This window comes from Buteo buteo, chromosome Z (assembly GCF_964188355.1).
Source record: "Buteo buteo chromosome Z, bButBut1.hap1.1, whole genome shotgun sequence".
Taxonomy (NCBI): Eukaryota; Metazoa; Chordata; class Aves; order Accipitriformes; family Accipitridae; genus Buteo; species Buteo buteo.
Window position 1 is genome coordinate 10,859,546 of NC_134204.1, and position 26,558 is coordinate 10,886,103.

At 51.5% G+C, this 26,558-nt stretch overlaps 1 protein-coding gene across 4 annotated transcripts in view; it reads left to right on the top strand.

The window, feature by feature from the left end:
• The window catches only part of CNTFR (ciliary neurotrophic factor receptor), a 214,230-nt gene that overhangs the window by 20,237 nt on the left and 167,435 nt on the right, over window positions 1-26,558 (top strand). Inside the window, exon 1 of one of the 4 annotated variants that reach the window (XM_075020555.1) lies at window positions 21,966-22,045. The exons of the other annotated variants lie outside the window; for them this stretch is intronic. The gene's annotated coding sequence lies outside the window, so the exon portion shown is untranslated. Of the gene's footprint in view, window positions 1-21,965; window positions 22,046-26,558 lie in introns of those variants that run through there. 4 annotated transcript variants of the gene reach the window in all.

The following is a 26,558-nucleotide window of genomic DNA, read 5'->3' on the forward strand; positions in this document are numbered from 1 at the left end:
TCATGCAGCTACTTTGGCCAATGCTTGCATTTCTGGGGGATCTTATTAGCAGGAGGGCTGCTCTAACTCTTGCCTTTGCAGTCCTCCTGGTGTTTGGCTCGGCAGAGCCAGCATTCGAAGCAATTTTCCTTCCATCGCATTGAGCGTGGTCTTGCTTTGCTGCTTTTAATGAGAGTAATTTTGCCCTGGCTTCTATCAGCTGCAGCCCACCTGTGCTGCCAATTACACTGGTGGATTTGGTGTGACATGCAGAGCTGGGATCAGGGTGTCCAAGGTTTAAGTGTTTCTGAGCTGCAAGGTGTGAAAAATCTCACCAGTGTTGAAACAGAGAGGGGTGGGGGAGCAGCTTTCTGGGATATGAAAGACCCAAGGACATGCTGGTATCAGGTGCTGTTGATCTCTGGGGAATTCAGAGAATCAAGGGCTTGCTAATTGCAGGCGTGTTGCCAGCATGTTGGGAAAGAAATTCTCCTTAATCACAGGCTGTGTGCCCTATTTTTTTTTTTTTTTTTGTAATTGAATTAGTTAAATGTGTATTGTAACACCTCCTCGGTGTCTGGGTAGGCTGGGAAGGCTACACGCGTGGACCTGAAGTGTGTGCCTGTATGCCAACACACTGACAGGGCTCTGTGGGAGTGAGGCTGGTGGTTCTGCTACATAAACACAATGCATCTGTCACACATTTCCCATTTCTGGAGAAGCTGGCATGCAGGCTGGTGTGTGCTTTGCTCACACTGACCCAGGCACTGTCCAAGATTAGCTTTCTGCAGTGTCCATGTAGCCACGTCTTCCTTCTGGCTGGTGCCTGGTGCTCAAATTTGTTCCTGCCTCCTTGTAAAAACTGTTGTTTTCATTGTCATGGTTTCAGTCATTGCAAGGCAGGTTTGAAGGAGAATATTGGCTGGACTGGTGTTAGCCAATATCCTTTGGGGCCCCAGGCGAAAGGCAGTGGTGGGGGTGTGGAAATCAGGGTAGCTGGGTAATTGCAACACCAGTGAGCCCTGTCCTGGAGCACAGTGCCAGTGCTGATATTTCTGCATCAATGAGCAGCCCCTGGGTGCAAATATATCTGAGGCATGCATTTAAAGTCTTGGCTGGTTAGAGATGCTCTGCTAGGGCCCAGTGTCTAAGGGTTGGGAGAAGACACAGCATTTTTGGAGGCTGGCTGGGCACTGCAGTGACTTGGAGGGTGCTTTGGACCTGCCTTGGTGCAGAGCAGGAGGCACACAGCCCATGGGGAGAGGAATCTCTGGCAGCTTGGCTGCACGTAAGGTATCTTACAGCAATAACAACTTGTGTCAACTCTTACTTTGTCGAGGCGTCGGATGTGGGGATCAGCTTGTGTTGTCCTTAGCAAGCAGTGCTCAAGAGGCTGTGCAGGAGGGTACTTGGTGAATTTTGGGGCAGAAGCTGTGCTAGCTCTTGACCCGTGTGTGGGGTCAGCTGTCTCCTTGGTGTGTCATTCAAAAGTGCTGTGCTCTGTAAGTAATACCTCTGTGATTAGGTTCAGGGAAGACAGCTCCAAACTTTTAAGGTGGGGCAATTGAAGGGGGGGCTGCAAATCAATGAGGAGGTGTTTGTAGGCTCTGTCCTCAAAGCAGGGATAGGAGGGAATTGATGCCCTTTGAAGAAATGTGAAGGTGCTGATGATGAAATGAAGGCTAACTTCTATTTCAAAGGCTTAGACCTTCTCTGGACACCCTGGCATAGCTTGGCCTGGGTCTATTCTTTCTTGGCAAGGATATTCTTGTAAATGGAAATGCTGGCCTGGGTGACCTTCTGTGTCTGGCTGCTGGAGGAAATGTGCTGAGCCGAAACAAGCATTTCCAGAGCTGAGCTCTCAGGCTTGGGATCTGTTGATCTCCCTGCTGAGATGCTGGGGTTGGCAGCTGGGCTGCGGTCCTTCTTGAGTGCCTGGGCTTGCTCCCAACCCAGGCCCATCAGACCACTTGTGATATGAGCTTGCTTCTGACTCTGAAGGTCAAATGGCTTGCAGCAGGGTGACAAAGGAGCCTTTGATCTGAAAGCGAGATTGTTCTTGTGCCTCGCCCCAGGAGGGGTCTCATGGGCCAGGGATGCGTACTGGCTGAAAGGAATGCTTAAAATGTTCTTTCTTTACTCCTGTCAAAAGCCCTTGCAAATGTGAATCAAAATATCTGCCCCAGTGCTTTCCTGCTGCATGCTTCAGGCTGGCTTGTTCCCTGACAATGGCTTGATCAGTGTAGCCAAATGTCCTGAGATCCTGTCCCTGACAGTGGACAGTAGTGGACATGCAAGGAAAGGCATAAGAACAGGGTGAGGGTGCCCTGTGTACCTCCAGTTTTTGACAACCTATGGCTCAAATGTCTTCAGCCAGAAGTAAAGAGATTTATTTTTTTTTTCCTCTCCTGTGAATTTGTCCAAGTGCATAGATTCAGGAAAGCAAGTCTTTATCACCCACAGCATCCTTTAACTGGGAATTGCACCATTTTGCTACACCTCTTGTGAAGGGCTGGCCCTTTCTGAGTTCCCAGGGACCTGCTGTATGCTGGCTTTTTGTTTCTGCTGCTGTGGGGGCTTGGGTGCTGTCAGGGGCTGAGTGGAAGACTCATGCCTCACACTCCACCAGTGCAAAGCCTGTGCTTGTCTATGTCCAGCCCTGCAGCCGCAAGGCATCTTCCAGCAAGGCTCTGTGCTATGAGGAGTCTTGCATGATACTGTGCACCCCAGCCTCACGCTGCATCCCTTCCCTGCCTGGCCATGCCTTGTCAAGTCTCTCCAGGCACATGTTTCATGTTGTGCCACAGATGTCCGGTTGCACATCTCCAGTGCTGATGTGTGGCAGCTGAAAGATCGGCTTGTTTCTGCAGGGAGGCAGCAGCTGCAGCTGGGTGTAAGTTGCTCCTGGGGTCTCATGTGCACATGCTGGGCTGTTGTACTGCAGCCGTGAAGCACAGCGCAGCCGCATGTCACTGAGATTTTTCCGTGGCTCGCTCTGTTCTTGGAGCTTTGTTCAATTATGTTTTGGCAATAAAGCAACTGAGGACTCTCATACTGGGCAAATAAAATGTCAACATCTCAGCCTGAAAAATACCTCATAGACTTCTCTATACAATTTTAAATTAAAAAAAGAAAAGCTGCAAACAGCAGCACCCATTCTGGTGAGCCTTTGGCAGTCCCCTTTTGATCAGGAGGAAAAGGGATTGGGGTGACTCTTGCATTGCGAGAAGTTATGCTGGGGGGCTGGAAGGAGGCTGTGATCATTAGATTGATCATCCAGTCTTAATCCATTGGTGATGGTGTGTTAATTACTGTCATCATGTGTTAACGTGACACTTACACCAGGGGGACCTGTCATACCCTTCACTTCTTGCTAGCTGTCCTGATGGTGACTATCATTCCTGTCACATAAGCTGTGAATTGAAGGCAGTGTGCAGGTCCCTGGGAGGCAATGAGTTCTACTTACGCATGTCAGAGGGCTTGCCAGTTGGAGCAGCGTGGCCTGTATTGCATTTGTAGCCTGATTTGCAAGCTTCCTGCCCTGCTCCTGCTGCAAGTGTGGCTTTCTACCATCTGCTTGCCCTTGAGCTGCAGAGCATGGCCCTTGACTGGAGCAGTGATGTGCAAGGATGTCTGCAGAGTACGGATGAGCTGCCTTGTGCCCAGAGGGGAAGCACCAACAGGAAAGATGCTGGGAGCTCCGGGCTGCACCGTGTGCCTCTTGTGCTTTGCTGGGAATGATGCTCAGGCAGATGGGATGTTTTGGTCTTGCTCCCCAGCTGCTCTAGACCTGGACTGCTGAGCTGCAGGCAGAAGGCTGTTTGCAGTCTCTTGGTCCCCATGTAGATCATAGAAGGCTTGCCTGGTGCTTTTGGGTCAGGCTAACCCTCACCTGGGCCTATCCTGCAGACGTGGTGGGTTGCAGCCCTGGTAGCAGTGTGCCTACATGTCTGGTTAACCAAAAGCTGAGTGGTTGTAGCTCTTTCCTTAGGCAAAAAGCAAGTACCTGCTGGCTTGTGCTCCCCTGAATGAGGCAGGGTCTGAGCAACCAAACTGCAGCCAGAGAAAAGCATGTTCCTTGCATCCCAGTACGTCTCACATGTTGCTATTACAGCTGGCTGTGAAGTGCTTAGGGGATTTCTCTGCTTTCTCCATGTAAGTGTAATACAAAATCTGATCAACTTAAGATGCATCCAATTCCTCCACCCTGCAACTCTAGGTCATGGATGGTCACTTAAAAATCACAGCTCTCTGTTCACACTTGAACCAAAGGAGGGTGTGTGATCTGCATCTTCTGTCCAACTGTCCAAGAGATGCTGCACAGGCAGGTGAAGGAGAAGAGTTTTTTTGGTTTTTTTTTTTTTTTTTTTTGTTGTTGTTGTTGTTCCTTGTACCGTCCCATTGAAATGCTTTGAGCTATTTAGGGAGTGGATGGTCAGGAGGCTGGCAAGGATGGGAGGATGAGGGCAAACTGTCACTTGGTGCTGCTCCAGAGTACGTGAGAAGCTTGTGCAGGGCTGCCCAGGCATTCCTGCTGATGGAGGATGAAGTGTCTGGGCTGTTGGTAGCTGATGGACAGTCCCACCGTGCCCGGCTTGCTGAATGTGCTGGCCCAAGTGCTTTTCCCTGAGGGACAGGAGCCTGCCAAAGGGCACTTTTGCTTTCCCTTCTGTTGTTTTCCACAGGACGCTCGGATGCAAGGCTGCCAAGTTGCTCCAGTGTCTTCCAGCTCCTGGGGGACAGGCATGGCTAAGCCCACCCAGTGCTACCTGCAGCCCACCTGGCTGGCCCTGGTGCCTCCCCTGAGAGATGAGGAGCGTAGGGAAGAAATGGCACAGCCTGTAAAGGGAGCTGGCTGGTGTGCTTTGCTCTTCTCTTAAACAGATCACACAACTGGTCAGCAATCCTGGCAGGTTCCCTGTACCCAGGAGCGAGATATCATGGCAATGCAGGGAGCAGAGTATGGGAGGTCAGAAAGGGGACTGGGAGGTCAGAGCTCAAATCCAGCCAAGGTTATTGTCACCCCGGGCACTCCCAGGTGATTTGCAGGAGGATATCGCTGTTGTGTGGACAGTACAGTGAAGGTTACTGTGATGGCTTTAACAGAACATTTTCAGAGACACCAAAGACTTAGGTCTCTGGCCTCAGATACCGTGCTTGGTGCCCTGTTGTGTCTAGGCTGGGCTGAGGACCGCCTGGCGAAAGGTTACCTTGTGGCAGAGCACACAGTAGGTTTCTTTGAAATGCTGTGGAAGGAAGGAAGTAAATTTCCCCTCCTGGTTTTTTTTCCAAATCCTCTTCTAATCAGATGGATTAGGCTGACTGTCAGTGCTGTGTCTGTTCAGGTGATAACTTCCAACTTTTTTGTCTTAAGTAAAAAGCCTGTTTGCAGGAAACAAATTTAAAAAACAATTGCCTGATATTTTTCCAAAGCTGATTGTTTCTCATCTGACCTTTGGCTGTCCAAGAGCTTAAGCCAGCAGAACCTCAGGTGGAACAAGCTACTGTTTTGGTGCACAAATGCATAAGGACACTGTGTCCTGCCATTAAAGCCAAAGTGTGTGTACATCGCCTGTGTCCCTGCTCCATCAGGGAACCCATGGGAGTTTTGAGGCCCCCTTGGTTATAAGGCTTTTTTCTTTCCTGGTCTTGCTGTGGCCACAAAAATCTGAGCCTTTAGGACAGCATTCCTTGACTTTTTAAAGGCCACCTCGCCTCTTTTGACAAACATCTGTGGGATGTTTTGTGAAGTGTTGCAACATTTTTCTGCTTACAAACTTGCGCTCTCCTATAGCTGCTTGTGCGCGCAAGTGCTGCTGTATAGGTGCGAGGTTTTGCCTTTGCAGCTGTGCTTGTGCTGCTCTGTGATGCCTTCAATGTCTCAGGTTGAGAAGTGCTGGTCTGGGCAGCTCCGTGCTGCTGCATGGGGCTAGCAAGGGAGAGCAGCACATGGAAAACCTCTCCTCCTAGCATGGGTTGCATTTCTTTCTTGTGTCAGTCGGTGATGCCTGAATGAGCTCATCTTGCTCAGGAGACGTTTGTCCCTGCCTTGCTAGCTTTGAGCCCTTCTAATATGCTTCCACAGGCATTTATTTCTGTGCTTTCTCCAGAGCTGTCACCAGCTTGGAGCACAAACCTTTTCAGGATTGAATGCTCTTGTGTTATCATTTGGTAATACATGAGGGAAAAAGATTTTTCTGGGGGATGATAATGACCTTGCTGTGCTTGAGGTCAATGAAACATCAGGCTGCATCTTCTAAGGGTGCCTGTGGCTCACTCTGTGTGAAGCTGAAGCCTTTCTTTCAGGGAAGGATCTCTTGGTTCGTCACATCTTGTAGCGGTACCTGCAGCCTTGTGATAGTTATTCATCCTGGGAGATGAATATTTCCTTGATTCAGGGGTCTTCATACTGGGGATATTTCCCTAGTAGGGGAAGCTGTGGAGAAAAGGGAAAGGGCTTTCTTCTTCCCCCCACCCCAAACTCAGTCCCTCAGTGCTGAAGCATCCTCAGGTGTCTCTAACACCTTGGATGTGCTCATGCTGAGGGTTGCACGCAATGGCACAGAGGGTCCATGCTTGCCCTCGGCCACTCCTGGAAGCCAGGCTGTGCCAGAGTCCAGCTTCAGACTGGTATTCCCACTTGCCCTCTGAGCTGTGCCACTGGCCAGCAGATGCCAAAGCTGGTGGCCTGTTAGGGTGCAGTGCAGGAGCTTCTCTTGGCACCTGCTCCCAAGCACTTGGCTGCAAGCCCTGTGGTCTCTGCCATCTCTGCTTGGAGGGGACAGGCTTGCTGAGGATTTGATCTTGCCAGCTGCTGGCAATAGCTCATTTTAATTTCCGTAATGGACCTGGTTCCTGCAGAGATGGTCTGGAGAGAGATAAATCACAAGACTTGGAGAAGAAGTGTGGGGGTGCTAGGTGAAGGAAGAGCCCATCTAGTTCCCATCCAGTTTCTTCCTCTGTCTCTTGTCTTTGCCAGGGCAGACCTGCTTCCTGTGATCCTGGATATTCTCCAGCATCTTATAGTTTACCAGGCTGGAGATGGTATAAATCACACTTGGAAGATGCTGAACCAGAGAGTTTCCTGACCCTGATGGGAGTGCAGAGGGAAGAGGAGAAGAAGGGCTGAAGTGGGGGGCGGGGGGGGGGAAGCTGAGGCTTGAGTGAGTGGGAGATGATTTCTGGGGAGGAGTGAAAGTTAAGCAAGCAGGAGCCTGGCTCTGCATGCAGCAAGGCTGTTTGGAAGGAAGGTGGTGTATTGCTGCAGCACGTCACTGCCTCTTCCCATTGCTCAGCATTTGGCACAGGGGCTGCAGGAGCTGGCTTGGAGGTGGGTGATGGTTCCAGGTCTGTGCATCCCACCATCCAGCAGAGGAAAACAGCGCTGCTGGGGGTAGTCCCATATGCAGCTACCCTCTGTGCAGGTTGGCCAGACCTCTGCTGCTTCCCTGATTGAGGCTAATGCTATAAAAAAGTGCTGTCTGGTTTTAGCACATGGGCTGTGTGCAGCACCGCTTCTGGATCTTTTCTTCAGGACTATTCTGGAAAAAGGGACCTAGAATGTTCTGCCAAAGCAAATTGTTTTCCTGTAAGTCTTCCTGCGTAGCTACTTTTTTCTGCACGTCTACTAATACGTCCTGCTCTACCCAGCTTTCAGCACTGCTGAGCATAGGCCATTTTTGCAGTAAGCTAGTGAAGTGCGGTCCCTGAACACCTTTTTGAAGATCCTGTAAATGACGGGGAGCTGTGAGATGCCAGGGATGGGACAGTGAGTGACCTGGGGCCCACATGTCTATGCAGCTACCCTTGGGAGGCTCCAACCGGCTGTGGCAGCAGAGTAGAAGTAGCTAAAGCTTATTAGCAGAGAAGAGCTCCCTTGTGCTCATGGCAATGGCAAAAAAGGACCCCAAAGCTTAAAAAAATGACTGAAGAGGAAGAAAAACTTCCTTTTCCAAGTCATCTTTTTGTCAGACTGACCAGCAAGGTACTGTTGCCAAGGTGAGGAGGCAGCCAGGAGGATGGCAGGACAAAACCTATGCGAGTCAACAGGCAGATGGGAATTGAAATCTGCCTCTGGTGCTGCAGCACTACCCAGTTATATCCACTCTCCTGCATAAGCTCTAGGAGGCAACTTGAGCTGGGCAATTGACCCTGGGCCTTTGATGTCCTGGTCCGAGTACAGGCCCATGTGTCTCTGTGGCTGCAGGTCCTTCAAGGGCTATTAAGTGGCTCAGTTTGGTTTGTAGCATTCTCAGCAGCTCTTCTGCCCCTTGTCCGTGTGCTGCAGTCTTTCCTGTTTGTGCTTGGAGCTGGTGGAGACCAGAACGAGCCTCACAGCTTGTAATAAGCATGGATAATACGGATCAGAAGTGCTCTGGGAAATGATGTTTTCCTTCAATTATCTGTGCTTGTTACTTGTGGCAAGGGGAGGAAGTGCCCTTGAAGGTGAAGGGTGGGTAGAATTCATGCAAAACCAAAACAGCCTTTTCTTGGCTGGTGCTTCAAGTCTGATTCCCTCCCTCCCTACTCACACAGGCATTTCTTTGCACTGATGCCCGAAAGCCATGCTTGTGCAAAGATGTTTGAACTGGGCTGCTCCAATCTCCACCAGTCCTGCAGAAATGGTTGCAGAGTAGCACATCAGGCAGTGGAGAAGGAGCATGCAGCATGGTCTGCTCAGTGGCCTGCAACTAGTTGCCTTCCTCTCTCCAGACCTGTGGGGTTTTTTCTCCTACCTGCTGTGACAGTGTAGGCTGTAAATCTTTCCAGACAGGGCCTCTTGCTGTGTGTGTGGTGCTGGAGCTGCTGTCTCAGCTGGAGGCTCTAGGCATGCTGCAGAGACAAGAGCACAAATGGATAGTGGGGACAAGATGGCTTGGCATTGCCCTGGCTGATGCAGCAAGCCTGGGAGGCTGCTGTTGAGGTGATGGCATTGCAGGTAAACAAAAATCTGGGGACCAAAGAACTTGTATTGGTTCTAGCATCCTTCAAGAGAACATGATGGGAAGGCTGTGATCAATCAGTGAAGGACTGTTACGGGGCAAGAAATCCCTGAGGCAGGATTCTTGCTGGGATGGTGTAGGAAGCTTTATATCCCCAGAACGCCTTGCCCAGTTGCATTTTTCGATCAATGATTCAGTACCTGGGGAAACTGAAGTAGAAAGTGGACTTAAAAATGACAGGCTCTGTGAGGTGTGAAATGCCCCTAGAGGATTGTATCAGGGAAAGAACCAGGAAAGGAAGAAAGCAGGAGGGAAAGTGCAGCAGTGAGGGATGTAAAATGGAGAACAGAAGAGTGCTTGTATATGGTTTTCTGGGGGGATGGGAAGAGTGGTCAAGCTATTAAAAACTTGTAATGTCTGCTGGGATGCTGCTGAATGCCAGAGAGGAGCATGGAGGGTGGACCCTGTTGAATGCAACAGGATGAATCTTATGTTATGGTGCGGAGGTGTTTGAGCTGTATGATCTCAGCCCTTCCAGCTGGTGACGGAAGGAGGGAGAAAGGCTTTTTCAAAGTACTGCCGGGGAGAAGAAAATACAAGGGATACAATAGGTCTATTAAATAGAATTGGTTTCTTACGAATTTCTTTTCCCTTCTCAAATGACAGAGATCCTCACCATCTCTTTATACCTGTCTTTAGCAAGATTAAAAAAAGTCCAAAGAGGTGTGGGGGAGACTGGGAACAAAAGATGACTCTACAGAAATAGCTATTAAGGAAAGCTTGAGGGTAGTTTGCAAGCATCTCAAATGCTCGGCTAACCTCAGTAAGTACTCTTCAGGGAATTAGTGGTTGAATATAAGTAACTGGTGTCCCTTTGCTTTAAAAAGATGAGAGTCTGGTGTCGGGGTGTTGACAGTGCAGAGTGGGTACCAGTCTGAGAGACAAGACGGGTTTGTTGTTTTTTCTGGAAACCTGTTGGTTTCCCTGTCCCTGCAGGAAGAGGTGTGATGCCTCTGCTGTCTCGCTTGCGGTTTGACTCCAGGTTGCAGCTCTTCGATGGGATTTCAGCCCCAGTCTGGCAGCAGCTGATCTGTGCCATTTGTTACTCAGCTCAAGCAGGCATCATGGGCAGCCTTGCTTTGAAGGTGAAGTGAGCACTGTAATTGGAGGGAGGAGTGAAGAGCAGGTTTCAGTGTTGCAGCTGGGTTTTAGAGCAGTGTTTGATGCAAAGCTTCCCTGGTGAAAATGGTTTCAATATGGAAGCAGGAATGAAAGGACAGTGAGACTTCAAAGTGCTGGAGAAGCACATGGGATGCCTGTTCTGACCTCTTAAGGTTGCTGGTCTGTCCTAATTGATCCTCCTGCTGATCCAGTGAGGATAGCTGCCTTGCATTTTAAAAACAACATAATCTGCCTTCCCTTATTCCAAATGACCGTCGGCCTGACTGTCTTTAGTGGGAACATGGGCTGTCTCCTTCGGTAACTCCTGCATGTGAAATGAGGAACTAAAAGAAGGTGCAGAGGGACATCTTGACTACTTGTGGGTAGATGCCATTGGTGTTGCTATGTGGCTTGGCTTCTGGTTCATCTTTGGCTGGTCTGGAGGGAGGGAACCAGGACATCTCCACTGCTCATCTGCCTTCCACTGTTACCAGCTTAGGGCTTCAGGATGGGGTGGCTTGCAACTGGAGCCGAGACCTGAGCATAATACTTCCCAGCCCAGGCTAGTTTGTTTGCCCTCTTACAGTGACCCACAAGCTGAGTTGTCTCCTTTGCCTTCATTGTGTGGGATCTGAGCAGCCCCGGAGGGGGGCTCCCACTGCCAGCAGAAATCTTCTCCCTACACTGGTACTTTTGCAGGGGGTGATTAAGTCCTCCCTCTCCTGATTGTCTCTTGGCTTAGTTGAACCAATTGAGCCTGTGGCTGCACAGCAGGCTTTCCAGTTCCCGACTCATTCTCCTAATTCTTCTTGGAAGCTGTTCCACTTCTACAACCTCTTTCTTTGTGAGTGTGGACACCAGCAGTGAAGGCAGCAGGCAGGAATAGTCTCACTGTGCTGCAGCAAGAGCTAATACTAAGCTCATGCTGTTGAGGATGCTCCCTGGTGTATGCAGGGTATTTTTTCCCCTTAATTATACCACTGACCTTGAACAGCCTGACTTGTGTGTAGGAGCCATGGAGAAGATTTGGAACTGCATTTTAGGGTATATGAGGCTTACTTAGACCAACACAGGGGTTGCAGTATTTGGCTGTGCTGGCATACATGGTGGTCAGACTGGGAGAGGAGCTTCAGCAAAGAGGACACGGCAAGGGGAGCCAGTTGCCCTTGTGACGCTGGGTTTGCAGCTGATGCAGCGGAGCAGGGTTTTGCTTATGCTGTGGCCTCGCATCTGAGGGTAGGGATGAAATAGTGATGATTACTTGGGAGGATCGGTTTTCCGCTGAGCAAGTAGGTGGAAAGTCAGGCAACAGAATTAGCTGAATACACAAACAGTCTGGGCTGGAAGAGGTTCTCTCCCTGGGGAGAGATTAAGGCATGTGGTGTCTTACGTAGCAGTGATGGCCCGTGTGCTCTTGCCGTGCCTTGGCGCTCTGAGCTGACAGTTGTTGAGCTGTTGGCTTTGTGCTTTGTCCTCATCACTCCCAGCTCCTTTCCGGTGACCAGCTGGGGTAGAATATCCTGTGACACATGCTCACTCCTTGCTGCTCTTTTCCCACAGGCGGGTGGGTGCTCTGCCCCAAGCCCTTCCTCCCTGGGACACTTGAGCTCAGTTTTCCATCTTGCCTGGATCCATATGTGACTCTCAGGGTGTGAACGGTGCTGTGGGACAGGCAGGGGTCTGCAAGCTTACTGTGCCCACTGGTTTGTGCCAACTGAGCTTTTAACAGCAGGGGCTGTACCTGTGAGCATCATATGAGACTTCAGAAATAGCTTTGATTGCACTCAAACAACCTCCCTGAGTTTCTGGGTGCTAATGTCAGCACATTGGGTCCTGAGCATGCAGCAACCAACATCTCTCAGGCTCTTCCCTGACACACAGCATTGCAGAGGGGAGGGTATGGGTGCAGTGGAGCATAGCAATAAAAATCTGTAGGTCCTCAGTTGTTTGGCTCCTGGAAATCAACAGCATGCTGTTGGTCCTGGCAGCAGGCTGGTGTGCAGTGATTTTCCCTGGCTCCCTGTAGCAGTGGTCTCTGTGGGAGGCTGTAGCTGATCAGGGCCCTGCAGGCAGTAGCTCAGTTTCCCATGCAGGTCTGTTAATATCCTACCCAAATTCCGTGAAAGGAAAAAAAAATAAAAAATTGTTGCATGTTTTTTCTGCAAGTGGGTCATATCTGCTGTTCAGTGACAAAAGACCTTAGCAGGTGGAAACCGTTTTGCAACAAACTTGATGCAGGAACCAAAAGCTTTCAGGAAAGCCTCAGGATTATCTTATTTCTGAGAAGGATGGGAGCTCTTCCCCCAAACCTACCTAACAGGATGTAGATAAACACTTGGCAAGGTCTGGATGTAAAGTCCCTTGGTGGGTCAGAATTCATAGTACGTGGCAAGGCAGTAAGAGGCTTGAAGGTGTCTCAAGTGGTATTGCAAATAATCTCTTTAATTCTGCTTTTAATTTATGCCTGCTAATGAGCAGGGAGGAGTAGCAGAAGTCTTAAATTCAGCTCATATAACTTGGAAAAGAGAATGAAACTTGAGGAACCGCCAAAAAATAGCAAGGATGTGAAAAGAGTGTAAGGAAACTATAACCTGAGAGGATGAGAAATGAAAACTGCAGGCTACTGCAGGGGGGAATTTAACCTTAAAGTGTAAGGACTTTGGACGTTTCCTGTGCTGAAAGCATCAGGCTTCAAGCGTTTTGCAAATGGAGTACAAAGGCCAGGTTTCCTTGTGCAGGACTTGGTGTGCCCCATGCTGGGTTCCCATCAGCTGCCTGGCTCCAGATGTACAGTTGTCCAGCTCAGGCAGGAGCGGGCATGGGAGGAGAGCTCTCTGGTGGTCTCCTTCTTTGATGTGCATCCCTGGGGACTGCCCCCCTGCTCTGAGGCTGCTGGTGGCTACTTCTGGGCAGAAGTTAATAGTGTGGGTCTTCCAGGTGCTTGCAAGATAGCAGCTTGGCCTGGTTCTCCAGCTGTTTTTGAATAAAAGGGTCACTCTGTTTCGCATGCTACTTATTTGGCAGCATTTAGCACAGGGCCAATAATGTTGGTGTCTTGTAGCTCCTTTGCCATGGATATGTGTCACCAGAAAAGCAATTAGGAGGGATTAGGGGGTGTGGGTTCTCTGTTCCCTCTGTCCTGCCCCAAACTCAGTCTGGGAAGCCCTTAGGAGGTGCCTTGAGGTGGAAATCACATGCTGCAGAGGATGGGGACCATGTTCTGCAAGGCACAAAGGTGGCATGTGGCTCTGGCACCGAAAGCCAAAAAACCCTGGGCTGTGCAAGTGAGGGGGCTTTGCCCTGCCTCCCCCAGACCCACCAAGTGGGGTAGGGCTTTGCAGCTGGAAACCTTAAACCAACTATTTGGTTTCTGGCTCCTCATGCCCAATGTTGGACAAGGCAGTTGTTGAGTTGCATCTCTTCCCTCTCTCATGTTCACCCAGAGACCCCCACATCCTTGGCTAGTAAATTACCAGCCTAAACTTCTCCATAGCAAACTGCAAAGTAAATAAATAATTCTCTTTTAGAAACCTCCTTTTCCCAGTTAAATTGCCCCCCTTGGTACTTTCATGCATTTCAAGAAGTCGGAACAGTTCACAATTGGAAACAAGCAGTGTTTAGCTCCTGCTGTGAAGGGAAAGAGTCAGGCACCAGAAAGACTGTCATTTTAGCCGTGCTCTTACAAAAGAGGGTGTTACAGTAAACTTCCTTATTTCACTGAAGGAGAATTCAGCAGGCTTGACGGAAACCGGATGAGACAGGCACGGTAAATGGATTTTGCTGGCCGAATTGAAAGCAAAGAAACATGCATGTGTGGTGGCTGGTCAAGAATTGACTGTATCTTGCAGAAACCAGGAATGAATTAGGGACAGAGAATTAGCGAGCCCTGAAACAACATCTGTCTAGCCGTATTCAAGGTTCTGTTCACCTGTGGTATGCCTCCAATGGCAATTGAATGCAGTGAGCGAGGTGGCTCTGTTTAACTGCCTTGCTGCCTTTTATCTGTATACATGCACTAGAAGGGTTAGGGGTGCCTGTCTGGGGTATGCTCAAGTGGTACTGTTGGGCTCCAGCAAGCTGCAATGCTGGTGTAAGGCAAGCTGAGGGGGATTCCTGTGGATGCAGCATCCCATGTGGTCGGTACCAGGTGCCGGAGGTGGCCAGGAGCCAGTGGGGACCACTGGGGTAGAGCAAGGGAAAAGGACAGATGTCTCCTTGTCCCTGATCCCCAGGAGAGGAGTGATACCCAGCTCTGCTTGGGCAGGGTTCTCCAGCATTTCACCACCTTTTAGGGGCTGGATTTAACTCCCCAGTGAGCACTGTGCGAGGATCATAGTGTTTTGTCCCTTATTGGCACAAAGTATTTGCTCCCAGCATCAGCAGGGCCCCTTCTGATAAAGTGGGACCTATCCTGCCTTGCTGACAGCTGTGTGGAGGGCTGGGCAGGTGCTGTACTGGAGAGGTGTACAGCACCTTATCTGTGACCTCTTCTGCAACACCTCACTGCCAGCAACATGAGAGCAAGGCTGTTGTCCTGGTGTTCTGCAGGTTTTCATCTCTCTGAGCAAAGCTACTTGGTTGCACCATTATAGTTACCAAAAAGGACCGATGCCACTTTCCATCCTGGGCTGGGAGGATGTATTAGGTTTGCATGGGCAAGGTTTTGGTAGCAGGGGGGCTACAGGTGTGGTTTCTGTGAGAAGCTGCTGGAAGCTTCCCCTGTGCCCAGCAGAGCCAATGCCAGCCGGCTCCAGGACAGACCAGCACTGGCCAAGCCCAAGCCCATCAGTGATGGTTTGTAGTGCCTCTGGGGTAAGGTATTTAAGAAGGGGGAAAAGTTGCTGCGCAACAGCAATGGCAGCCAGAGAGAGGAGTGAGAATATGTGAGAGCAACAACACTGCAGACACCAAGGTCAGTGCAGAAGGGGGGGGGGAGATGCTCCAGGCGCCGGAGCAGAGATTCCTGCAGCCCGTGGGGAAGACCATGGTGAGTCCCCCTGCAGCCCAGGGGGGTGAGTGGGGGAGCAGATGCCCACCTGCAGCCTGGGGAGGAGCCCATGCCGGAGCAGGAGGATGCCCCCCAGGGTGGCAGTGACTCCATGGGAGAGCCTGCACTGGAGCAGTCTGTGCCTGAAGGACTGCAGCCTGTGGGAAGGACCCACGCTGGAGCAGTTTGTGGAGAACTGCCTCCTGTGGGAGGGACCCCACTCTGAGGCAGGGCATGAGTGAGGAGTCCTCCCCCTGCGGAGGAAGGAGAGACAGCGTGTGATGAACTGATGGCAACCCCCATTCCCCGTGCCCCTGCACCACTGGAGGGGAGGAGGTGGAGAAATTGGGAGTGGAGTTGAGCCCGGGAAGAAGGGGCAGGTGTGGAGAAGGTGTTTTAAGGTTTGGTTTTTATTTCTCATTATCCTACTCTGGTAATAAATCAAACTAATTTCCCCGAGTCGAGTCTGTTTTGCCTGTGATGATAATTGGTGAGTGATCTCTCCCTGTCCTTATCTTGACTCAAGAGCCTTTCATTATATTTTCTCTCCCCTGTCCAGATGAGGGGTGGGAGTGAGAGAGCAGCTTTGGTGGGCAACTGGCATCCAGCCAGGGTCAACCCACCACAGGGGACTCTTTCTTCCTGGGGACACAGAGGGGGCTCTGAGCTTCATCCCCTGGAGGGTCACCAGCTGGGGGCCCAGCAGGGTGGTGGGCAGCACAGTTTGGTGTGCTGTGCTCCCCCCAACCTGATGAAGGAGGCTCGGTTCTGCTGGGGGGCTCTGGTTAGCGTGTGAGGACAGCTGCAGCAAAACAGCCTTTCAGGTGTTATCCTAAGGTAAAACAGCTTGGCAGGGAAAAATTTGAATGCCAGATTGAAATGTCCTCCTTAATCACACCCCAGCATATTCCTCTAGCAGGGAATCTTCTTTCTTAACCAGGTGTGACATTGGCCAGGTCTAACACACAACAGAGGGCTTTTGTGTAGTGAATCTGACCCAAGGTGTTAGGAAGGTGGGCTTAGTTCTTCCACATTGACTGTCTTGCTTCCCGTGTTGGCAGCACTGAGGCAGAAATATGCTTGTTAATAAAAAAGGTTGTGCTCTGCCTCTTGGTAGTAGCTCTATTTACTTTTTTAAAGGGAAGTTATATTCTCTATCAGTATGAATCAGGAACAGTTGCCAGTGCTGTGTCCCTTGGCAGGCTGCTGAACTTCAGCTGGAGGTGAAGAGCAGAGGGGCTTGAATAGGGGGCTGCGGTAATCAGGTAAAAACTAAAGAAAGAGGCAGGGGCTCTCAAGATTTGGGAGGCTGCTTGGGTACAGGTGGCCTGGGAAGTGCTTAAGAAGTGCCTGTTTAACATTAGAGCAGTACATCCTACAGCATAACCCATGCTGCATTTTGATCTGTGGGCTGATAATCCAGAAATGGCTCTTGGACAGTTGGTTTGCATTTTCTGTGCATTTGAAGTCAAAACACCTGGAGTCCCTCTGGATCACTGATCTTCTGTATGAGGTGCAAACTGGAGATGTGCTTGGGCTCAAAGCCTTGATTACCTGGATCTTGCTTGCTGTGTTGGAAATGGCTGGAGCGAGAAGCCTGTTTTTTCTGTAGACAGATGCTGGCTCTCTCTGTGTGTTGGCTGGTGACGCAGACTGGCTCAGCATCATGGTTGGTGTTAAGGTTAAATGGAAGTCCCATGCTTCAGGATGAGAATGGGGGGGAAATCAATCTTACACTGGTCTCAGTGACAAGGGTAACGTAAGTGTATACACTTTCAACAAAAATTAAATCCTTCAGCCTGTGAGGTGTTAGCAGCAGCACCTGGGTTTTGCAGGGGCATTAGTGTCCCTCCTGTTTCCAGTGTAGCCTGGTGCTACCCGTGTGGTACCACCACTGCTTTCCTCTGGTCTTGTCCTGTGCCAGCCTCCCCCTTGCACCCCAGGTGGCACTGCCAGTGCCTGGCTTTCCCCTTCCCGGCCAGAGTGCTGCCTGCATCCCCCTGCCTGGCAGCAGGCACCTGGCTGTCCCCCAAGGGGACATGGCACTTGCTTGCCTGGTGCTCCCAGGGGACTTGGAGGCAGCCGATGCCTTGGGGAGCTGGAAAGCTATCACTTCCCAGCTGCTGTCATGTCAGCACAGGCTTGTGATGGAGCCACAGCTGCTGTGGGACTGGGGAGAGGCTCTCTGTGTCACGGGAGGGTTTGTTTTCTCTCGGCAGCCTCCTTTGCTGGCCCTGGGTTAAAGCCTTTGACCTGGTGAGGTCTGGAGAAGCTGGACTCCTCGTGAAGCATGCTCTGGGAAGGGCATCTCTTAGCATTGGGTTGTGGCTGTTCATTACAGGGTAGCAGCAAGATTTTTACCTGGTGGCAGCGTGCCTGGGCTCAGCAGCCTGGCAGGAGGCTGCCTGGACCCAGAGCTGCGTTTATCCAGCTGCTCCGGTAGCTTTTGCAGCATCCACTGAGCTCCATCCTGCTGCCAGTGCCGGAGGGTGCTGCGTGGGCTGGCAGTGCTACAGGTGCAGTGGTGTCTGGCTGTCAGGTCGTGTCCTCTCTGAGTGTCTGGCTCCTGGTCTCTCCTCCTGCACCAGAAGGACAGGTAGGGATCTGCCTCCCACAGACACTGCAAGAGCACGGCATTTTCAGTGTGAACTCCCTCTGTGCTGAAGAAGTGTCCTAATTTCTATGTTAATGCCCTCCACACGCTTCCCCGTTCTCTTCTAGCGGGGCTGGACCTCACTGCCCCACACCTCCTGATTTGTTGGCTCTTCCTCACCGCTCCATCCCTTTGCTTAGATCCCCCACCCCAGCCTGGCAGTGCCGTGGGGAGAAGCATCCATCTGGGAGGAGGTACCAGACGGCAGCGGGATTAACAAAGATGTTGTCTTGGTGTATCTTAGCTGGTATCAGTGCCACCTGCAGATGCCACATCTGCTAGCCAGATGCTGCCCGTGGGTCCCATCTCCCATGGGCAAGAGGAGGCAGCAGCAGGCATGGGGAGGCCATCGAGTGCCTTTTAGCAGGAGGCCAAGGCTGCTTCTCGAAGCTGGGAGGACAATGAAGGCGCTGAAGCAGCCAGAGCACGGCCGGGGGCAGAGGGGGACAGGCAGGCAAGGGGAAGCCATGCAAATGGGGACTTTGATGTGGCTGCGAGGAGCGGGGCTGGAGCATTGTTCCTATCACATCACATCAGTTTCACATTCCTCATGCAGGAGTGATCAACGCTTTCAGGGCCAGACAAAAGAGCGGGGAGATGAACAAAAGCGAGGGGGGGGGCTTTACCTACTGCAGAATAGAGGCAGAGGATGAATTGCTCTCTTGGCAAGCCATGGAGATGGGCTGGCGGTTGCTGTGCTTTAAAGCACCAGCTTAAAATTTTTCTCTTTTATTTAAAGGAGGAAAAAAAAAGGTAGGAGAAAGGGTTTCCTGTGTGCAGAAGGGGGGGATAAATAAGATAGCGTGACAAGTATCTGTGGTTGTCTTACATTCCCTTGCTTGGTCTCCCCAAGTGATGACTCGCAGTTTATTGCAGGGGTGCATTGTGTCCTCTTAAGACAAGGGGCTGGCAAGCATGGGTTTGACCCAGACTGCAAGATGAGAGTGCTTTTAAGGGAACCTTCTCCCCAAATTAGCAATGTAAGTGGATTTGGAAGGGGGCTGGCCACATACAGCTGAAGACTGGGCTCTGCATGGAGGGGTTGGCATTGGCCCTGGTGCAGGGGGAAAGCAGCGTTGGAGGGAGCTATGGGTTGTGCCCAGCTCTCCTAAGCTGGGGTGTGAGGAGGAGGAGGGTGGAGGAGATGAGGAAGCACTTCATCTTTTTTGCTGGCTGTTCTGGGGATCCTGCCTGTTGCTGCAGGGGAGACTTGGTGATGTCCCTTTGCTAGGCTGGGTTTTGCTGGGGCTGGAGAGCAGGGATGGGGCACAAGGCAGAATATGGCGCAGGGTGCACATGTCCACATGTGTGTGCCCACGTGTGTGCTTCCATGCTGCCATCTCAGCCTTTGCTGTGGCCTCAATGGCTGAGGCCTGGGTGATTGAGCTCTGGCTTTGTTCTCTTGCTTTCCCATCCCTGATGCCTCCTGGCTCTTGCCTGTCACTGACCTGTCTCCCCTCTCTGAGCCTGGGATCCCCCTTCTGCCTTGTCCTCAGCTCCCTGCTTTCGCTGGTGTACGCTGCTACCCACTTACCTAGGGAAAAAGTGCATTAAACCGACTCTCTTTTTTCCCCTTGTATGTGCTATCTGCAATTTGGCTTTTGCCAGTATTAAGTGGAACTGCATCCCTCAGGGATGCTCTAGTCTCTCTCATCCTTCCCCAGAAACCTTTTTCCTGTGGAAGCACAAACCGTGAGCATCGTCCCCACCTCGTAGCCATCCCCTGCTCTCCCAGCCCCATGCACGGCTGTGGCTGCCCCCGCTTAGCCCTGACCCACGGCCCCCTCCCTCCAGCCCCGGGCCTCTTTGCCTGAAAGGCTGTCAATCAGGCTGAATTGTCTGGTGGTTTTGTGATGTGGAAAGACTCCCACCAAGGAGTCAAGGGCCAGGCTGAGACCTTTAAACTCGATTCCATTTGTGTCTTAAATCAAACAGGAATCCAGGTCCTGGGATGGAGGGGGAGGTTTAAGGGGATGCAGAGGCTCAAAAGCCTCTGCTGCCCCCCCTGAGTTTTCCTGGAGCCCCTTCCCCACCTGCACCGTGTGGAGGCGGGGATGTGCCCATGGCCCTGGAGTTTAGGGCTTGTTTTCCTTCTGTAGCCCTTTGCTTTGGGGCTGTCCTGAGAGTCTGGGGGTTGGCAGCAGTGCTTCCTGTAGCGCTGGCCCTTGGAACGAACCCTGCTGCCTGGGGTACGTGGCAGGGAACGTGCCCTGCACTGAGCCAGAGGGAGGGTTGAGGGGTGGGCTGGGAAATGGCGACTCTGCCCTGGGGAAAGGGAGGTTTCTGGGATCCGCTGTTGCGAGCACATGGGGCTGGGGAAGTGGGCAGAGCTGTGCTCCCAACGTTTCTGGTCTCACCAGTTTGTGGTGGCTGCTGGTGCATGGGAGGATGTGGGTGCAGAGGAGAGATCTGTGGCTTGCTAATGTCCTGCAGGCGGTTGCAAGGTTGAAAGCAATGTTTTAGCCTCCTCCCAGAACACTACAAGCAAGCTTGACCTTTTGAGACAGTTGTCGCTGCAAAGAGGAGAGTGCCCTGGTCCCTGTCCCCGGTGTGTGTTTGTCTCAGTGGCTTGAATCACAAAGTGCCTGGTGCCGCAGGTCATCCACGGGTGCCCTCAGAGGAGGGGCAAGACCACAAGGCAGCATGTGAGCTGTTCTGAATTCCCCATCTGCTGCCAGAACAGGGCATCGGGGCAGGTAAGACTGCCTAAACACCCTCTGTCTTGTCCTTACTGTGTTTAGAGATGGGCTCAGTCTCCTGTCCACAGGGGGAAGATCATCTTAAATGGCAGGTCAATATTTCTATTTTTCCCTGTAGAAGAGGGTTTGACAGCAGTGGAGCTGGTGCTGCTTGGTTTCCCCTGGGGTTGAGCCCCATCCCATCTTGTGAGGGCTGCTGGGGTCCCTTGACCTAGCACTGCTGGAGTGAGGAGGGAGAGCAGGCTGGATGGGGAATCAAGCTTTTGCAGCTCAGCTCATGGCTTTCTCTGCCTGCCTGTGAGCAAGGAGTTTGCTTTTCTGTTTTTTTTTTCTTCCAACTTCTTTCCAAAGTCCACGTAGGTGAGAGATTTCATTTTGTCTTCCCGAGGGAAAGTTGCAAATCTCTCTTCCCCTGACTGAGCTGTGTTTGCAGGAGAAGCCTGGAGCTGCCTTAAGACATGTACAAGCTCAGAAATGCAGTGTTTGTGTTTGTGTTCTGGGCAAATCCAGGGCTGCTGCCAGTGCTAAGTAAATACAGAGCTGCCCTAATGAGTGACTGCAGTAGCCAGGGCCATGCTTGCTGCCTGTGTGAAGCCAGATGGATCTATCTGGGGACTTGAACAGCAGCTTTCTTGCAACTAGCAAAGGCGAAGCCACTGGCATTTGGATTACCAGCTCTCCTGTGCTTTTAACAGAGTGCCAATGTTTGACAAAACCATTAAGTTAAATTAAGCCCTACGCATTTCAAATGGATTCGGAGACTTCTGGCTGACTCGCTATTAGCAGAGCTGTCTCTTCTCCCTTTCGTCTTTCGTCTTCCCCCCCCCCCCCCTCCATTTCATTCCGTTAGTGTAGCTGGTTTTACTGCTGACATTTAAAAGCAACATGCTGGGACTCAAGGAGAGACCTGGCATTGGGGATGGCACTGCTGTGAGCCCAGGTGTGCCTGGTCCTGCTGTGGTGGGCAGGGAGGATGCTTGGAAGGTGTTTGCTCAGGGCAAGCCCTGCGTCCTGCAGAGCCTGGGCATGGGTTGGCCAGGGATGCTCCGGTCCCTGCAGAGCCCACGGCTGCTCTGCTCTTGCCCATTGCCAGTGTTATTTATGGCACAGGCTGCTGCTTTGCTGGGCCATTTCCAGAGAGCGGAGAAAGATGCTGTTGGCTCAGAGGGGCTCACAGCGCAAGGGCAGGGGATAGCAGAGAGCATTGGTGGGAGCAGGAGCAGCAGGAGCAGCAGCAGCACGCCCTGTCCAAGTCACCTTGACTTGCTTGGGTGAAAGTGAAGGGCTTTAAAGAGCCACAGGGCAATGACCTTGTAAATGGATGCGTGACCCAACTGCTCCCCTGTGCTGTCGGCTGCTTTGTGTCCCTGATACTGCTCTTCATGCCTGTGGAGAATCACCGGGGCTGGGGGGTGGTTGCTGGCATCTCATTTGCACAGCTGCATCTCAACTGTGCAAGCTCTGCTAGTCACTGGTGTGAGAAATGCTGTCAGCTTCCCCCTGCCCATCTAATCTAGCTTTTCTTGGGGCAGGAGAACCGCTGTGGAACCTCACTGTGGCTGCTGGTGGAGCTGTTGCTGCCCTGGAGTGTATTTTGGGAGTGGGCTGTGAAGTGTTGAAGAAGGTGAGCAGAAAGCATGAGAGGGTGGGTGTGGGGCAGCAGCCCAGCTATGCCACCGAGGTGTAGAGGGATGCCTCTGCTTGGGGACAAAAGGCAGCTGCATCACTGCGGCTGTGCTGGAGTGTGAGTGGAGTCAAGAAGGAGGGAGAGTGGTGGCTTGGGGTGGGCTTAAAGGCCAGGGATAGAAAAGCACTGAATGTTACAGTATAGGAGTGAAGGTTTTCCAAGTAGTAAATGTGCTGAGTGGGATCTGATGGAGCTCGTGGGCTAGGGAGAAGATACAGCAGTTGGATGGTGGACCAAAGCTGGAAATGGTTCGCTGGTGTCTGAGGCTTGCAGCACTGTTATCTGCTGCCCTGTAGTCCTGGTCTGTGGAAGCGTGTTGTGCCAAGTGCTGTCCTGGCAGACAACATCCCACATAGCAGCTCCTGTTGCTCTGCCTGCAAGGTTCAAAATATTAATTGCAGATGATGTGGGGACTGCAAGCTTTGGAGAAGCCGGGCTGCACTGCTGGAACAGCCTTCTTGATGAGCAGGTCACTGCTCCGCACAGTGAAATTCCCTCAAGCACCTCTGCCCCTGTGCACCTCTTGCCCCTTGGTCTTTGCTGCCTTGGCCCCACATTTATTGAATCACTCTAAGATGTGACCTCTTGACGCACGCAGCTCCCCTCTTGCTCTCCCTGTCACAGCTTGCCTGGAGAGGAGCCAGGAGGTGCTGGAGAAGAGACTTCAGCAGAACAATGACATGGTTGGTCTTGGGTGTGCAAAACTGGAGTGCTAAGCCATGGGAAGCACCTCTGGGTAAAGACTTGGAGGAAGGTCAGCATCATGGAGCCCACTCCCATTGACACCTAGCACGTGGTGCCCGTAGCCATATCTTCCTGCTGGGTGCAGCCCCCACCCCCCATCAGTGTCTTATTTCTCTGGGTGCTCTCTCGTTATTTCCATGTTCATTAATGCTGATACGCTCAATTGCATCAGCTCGCTTCCAGGGACCAAGTGCAATCCTGCGCCTTCATTTGCATCCCCGCTGCCTAGCTGTTGCCCAGGCAATGCCAGGTGCTTTGACATCATTACCCAGCCGACTGGCATCCTCTCTGCCCCATTAACCTTGCCGTAATTGACTTCAAATTGAAGGAAGCGGGGGGGTGGGGGAGCGGAACTGTGATGAAACGGCAACTGTTTGCATCGTCGTGGAGCAGGGCTCTTTGTTTTTTGAAAGGAAAACTGTGACAGTCAGTTATGGCTGTGACTAGATTTGGGAAGGGTTTCTTGCCCTCTAGGAAGCTGTGCAGTCTGTCTTGGTTTACAATATTTCCCCACCACAATCTCCCATGGGAATGTGATGTGAAAACTTGTTGGTGGTTGTCAGCAGGGAAACTCAGAGGGTTAGTGGAGGGGAAGAATGGTGTCGGAGATGCTGGGATCAGTGGGTCTGTGCACCCTGGGGATGGGAAGGTGAAGGAGGGTGTTGGGGGCGTCTTATTGCTCTTTTGAGCGTCTTGATGGGTGAAGAGAGGCAGGAGTTGGACTCATTTTTGGAAGCACCCAGGGACAGGGCAGCAGACAGCAGCCCAGTTTGAAGCATCTAATTACCTATCAGGCACTGAGAAGCATCTTGTCCCCATGAGTGCATTCAAACACTGCAAAAGGAATAAGAGATGAGAAAGGTCTAGCCTTTGAGATGCGCAGCCCTGAACTGCAGCAGCCCCTGTGTGACCTGAGCTGGCTGGTCCTGCTCCACCTGCATGGCATTAGGTTGAGATCTGGGCCAAGCTAGGTTATTCTACAGCTCTGATCCTAAATCCATTCTAGTAACTAGCGATATTTTCTTCCTTCTTGGTTAAACTTTTGTTGTTGTTGTTTGAAACTTAAGTGTTGAAATAGCATAAAACTTCTCTGGAGTTTTTCCTATTTAAAGGTAGAATTGGCTTTTGTCACATTTTGTTTTTGCCCCCTTGTGAGCCAAAGTCACCCAAACAGATGCTTCACTACAGAATCTCTATCACTGAATTGGCATCTTCTAACAAGCTTCACTGTGCAGTTTTCTGTCAGCTTGAGTCAATTTTATTTATTCACCTTCTGCTTGTACAGCACCACGGTCGCCAAGCCTTCCTGTGTTTGCTCGTGACTTCTGCTGGATGTAAATCGTTAGGCTTAATTGAGCTGCCCAAGGAGAGGGTCGGTGCGAGAGCTGATGGAGACCTCAGCACCAGCTGCTTGATGGCCAAACCCAGCACAACTGGTCCTGCTCCATCAGAGCCCCTGCACAAGGCAGGTCTGTCCAGCACGGGCAAGTGCTGTGCTTCCCTGTGCAAGAGAGGAGTTTCCCATGTTATTCAAAGTTGGGGCAAAGGGATGCAATACTTCAAGCTTTACTGCCCCTTATTGAGGATTTATTATTCATTATTTATTAATATTACTATTTAATATTACTATTTAATATTACTATTATTATCTGTTACTTATTAAGAGAGGAGGTAATTCTGCACTGTGTTTCTGAGCTTTCCAAAAGGTGGAGCTGAGAAACTTGTGGCAGGAGGGGTTTCTTCAGCTCTAGAATCTCAGCTGGCCTAATCTTACCTTGTCTGGCGTGGACTGATGCTTCATCACCTCATCCTCTGCAAGATGCAGAAGTCCGCACAGGGCCAAGCGAGATGGGGATTTGTCACTGTACAAACCTTTAAGTGCTGCTGGGATGTGGTGATAGGGAAACTGTTCACCCTCTCCAAGCAAGGAGATCTTTGGGTGGAGCCCTGGGGCTGTCACACCTAATTGCTGTGTTACAGAAGAAGCTTGGTGGAGGCAATTGCTGGTGCTTGTGAGTGCTGACTTTGGATTTGCACTTGCACGGTCAGCTAGGAGGGGGTGTTTGAACCTTTGGTTGTCACAGTGGTTGGAGGCAGGTCAGGGCTAGAAGTGAAGTATTAGGAGATCCCTGGGCTGGTGTCTGCAGCTCCAGCCGAAAGCGGTGCAGCTGTGTCCGCAGCAGCTTTCCCAGGGAGCGCAGGCCCCCCATGTTGCAGTTGCAGTCAGTGAGCCATGGTGTGTGAGGAGCGTAGCTCTGCCTCTGTTTCCCCTAGAGCTAACAGGGCTTAGTATCTATTAGCAGCTTAATTCGTAATTAATAACTTGATGTTGTTTTTTGAAATGGCTTGCGGAGGGGGCCAACACAAGAGGCTCACGCAGCCTGCAGCATGCTGCCATCAACTGCTGAGGAGCATCCTGAGATTTGGGGGGGGTGGGTTTGGACATGAAGGTTGTTGGAAAGCAGGGAGACAGCCCTAGCAGGGGAGGTGTGATGCAGGCTGTCCTGGAGGTGAGTCTGAGGGCTCAGAAGTCTAATGCGTTTCTGTCTTTGCATCCAGGAGTGCTGGCTGATAATCCTGGGGCAAATCTTGCTTCAGCCTGTGGCACCACCATGCAGGGATCCATGCTGGGAAGATCTGGGCTTGGCTTGGGTGTGCCTTGTTGAGAGGGTCATGCAGAGCAGTCCGAGTGCTTCACTATCCTCCTGCGCTTGCAATCCTGCTGTGACAGCCAGGCCAGCAGTGCTGGAGGTTGTCCATGTGTCTGGCAGGTGATGCAAGGGGCTGACAGGTCCATCGCTTCCCTCTGCGTGTGGGAGCTCCTCCAGCAGCACAGGGTGCATGTGTCCCGGAGCTGTAGTCCAGCTGGGGTTGATGTACGTCATCTTCCTTGCAGCTTTTGGTGGGTTTCCCTTCCCTGTCTTTATGGCTTACTGCTTTCCCAGGTGCACCAGCTCACGGTGGTGTGTGGGGACTCCAGCCTGCTGAGTGCCTCTTGCACAGGGAGCAAAGTTCCCTGCAGTGCAGAAATTCAGGCTGTCCTGCCAAAAGTGGCAGCGAGTGAAGAGAGAGGCAGCCCACAGAGATGCAGCAGGCCCAGGGCCACCCAGCAGGGATGAACTTAGCCTTCCTCACACCCTGTGGCTATCTACTGACCATGTTGCTCTCCAAGTAGCCTTCCTGATACTCTCCTGCAAGGAATAGCTTGATAGATGATGATGATCCTCCTTCTTCCTGTTCCACATTCTGCTCCATCCTTCTCCGGCATGCCTGCTCCATGTGAGTGGTCCAGAGGGCTCCTGCCTTGTGTGTTCCTCTGATCCCCTGCACGGTCCGTCTCTCTCACTTTTCTCCGTGCTGTACTTGTTGTAGGACAGAAGAGCTATGTTTCTTCAGCATTTATTCCTGAATGACTTGTTGCTGCATCATTTTCTGAGAACTCCAAAAAAGTGACTATGACATGTATGGGGAGGAGAAAGCTTCTATGCTTCACATTGCAGAGGAGACGGCAGAGAAAACATGAAGTGGATATGTGCAGCCGTGGGAACCATTGGAGAACAGTGGCAGGATGCCAGGCCTGGGGGATGCTGTGCATGTCCCAGGTCGGATGGGACACCGGTGTCTGAGGGACAGATGGTCTTATGTTACTCCAGCCTTGTCGTCCCTGTGTGAGTGATGTAGCTGGGTTTCAGTTGTGGTTTTTTTT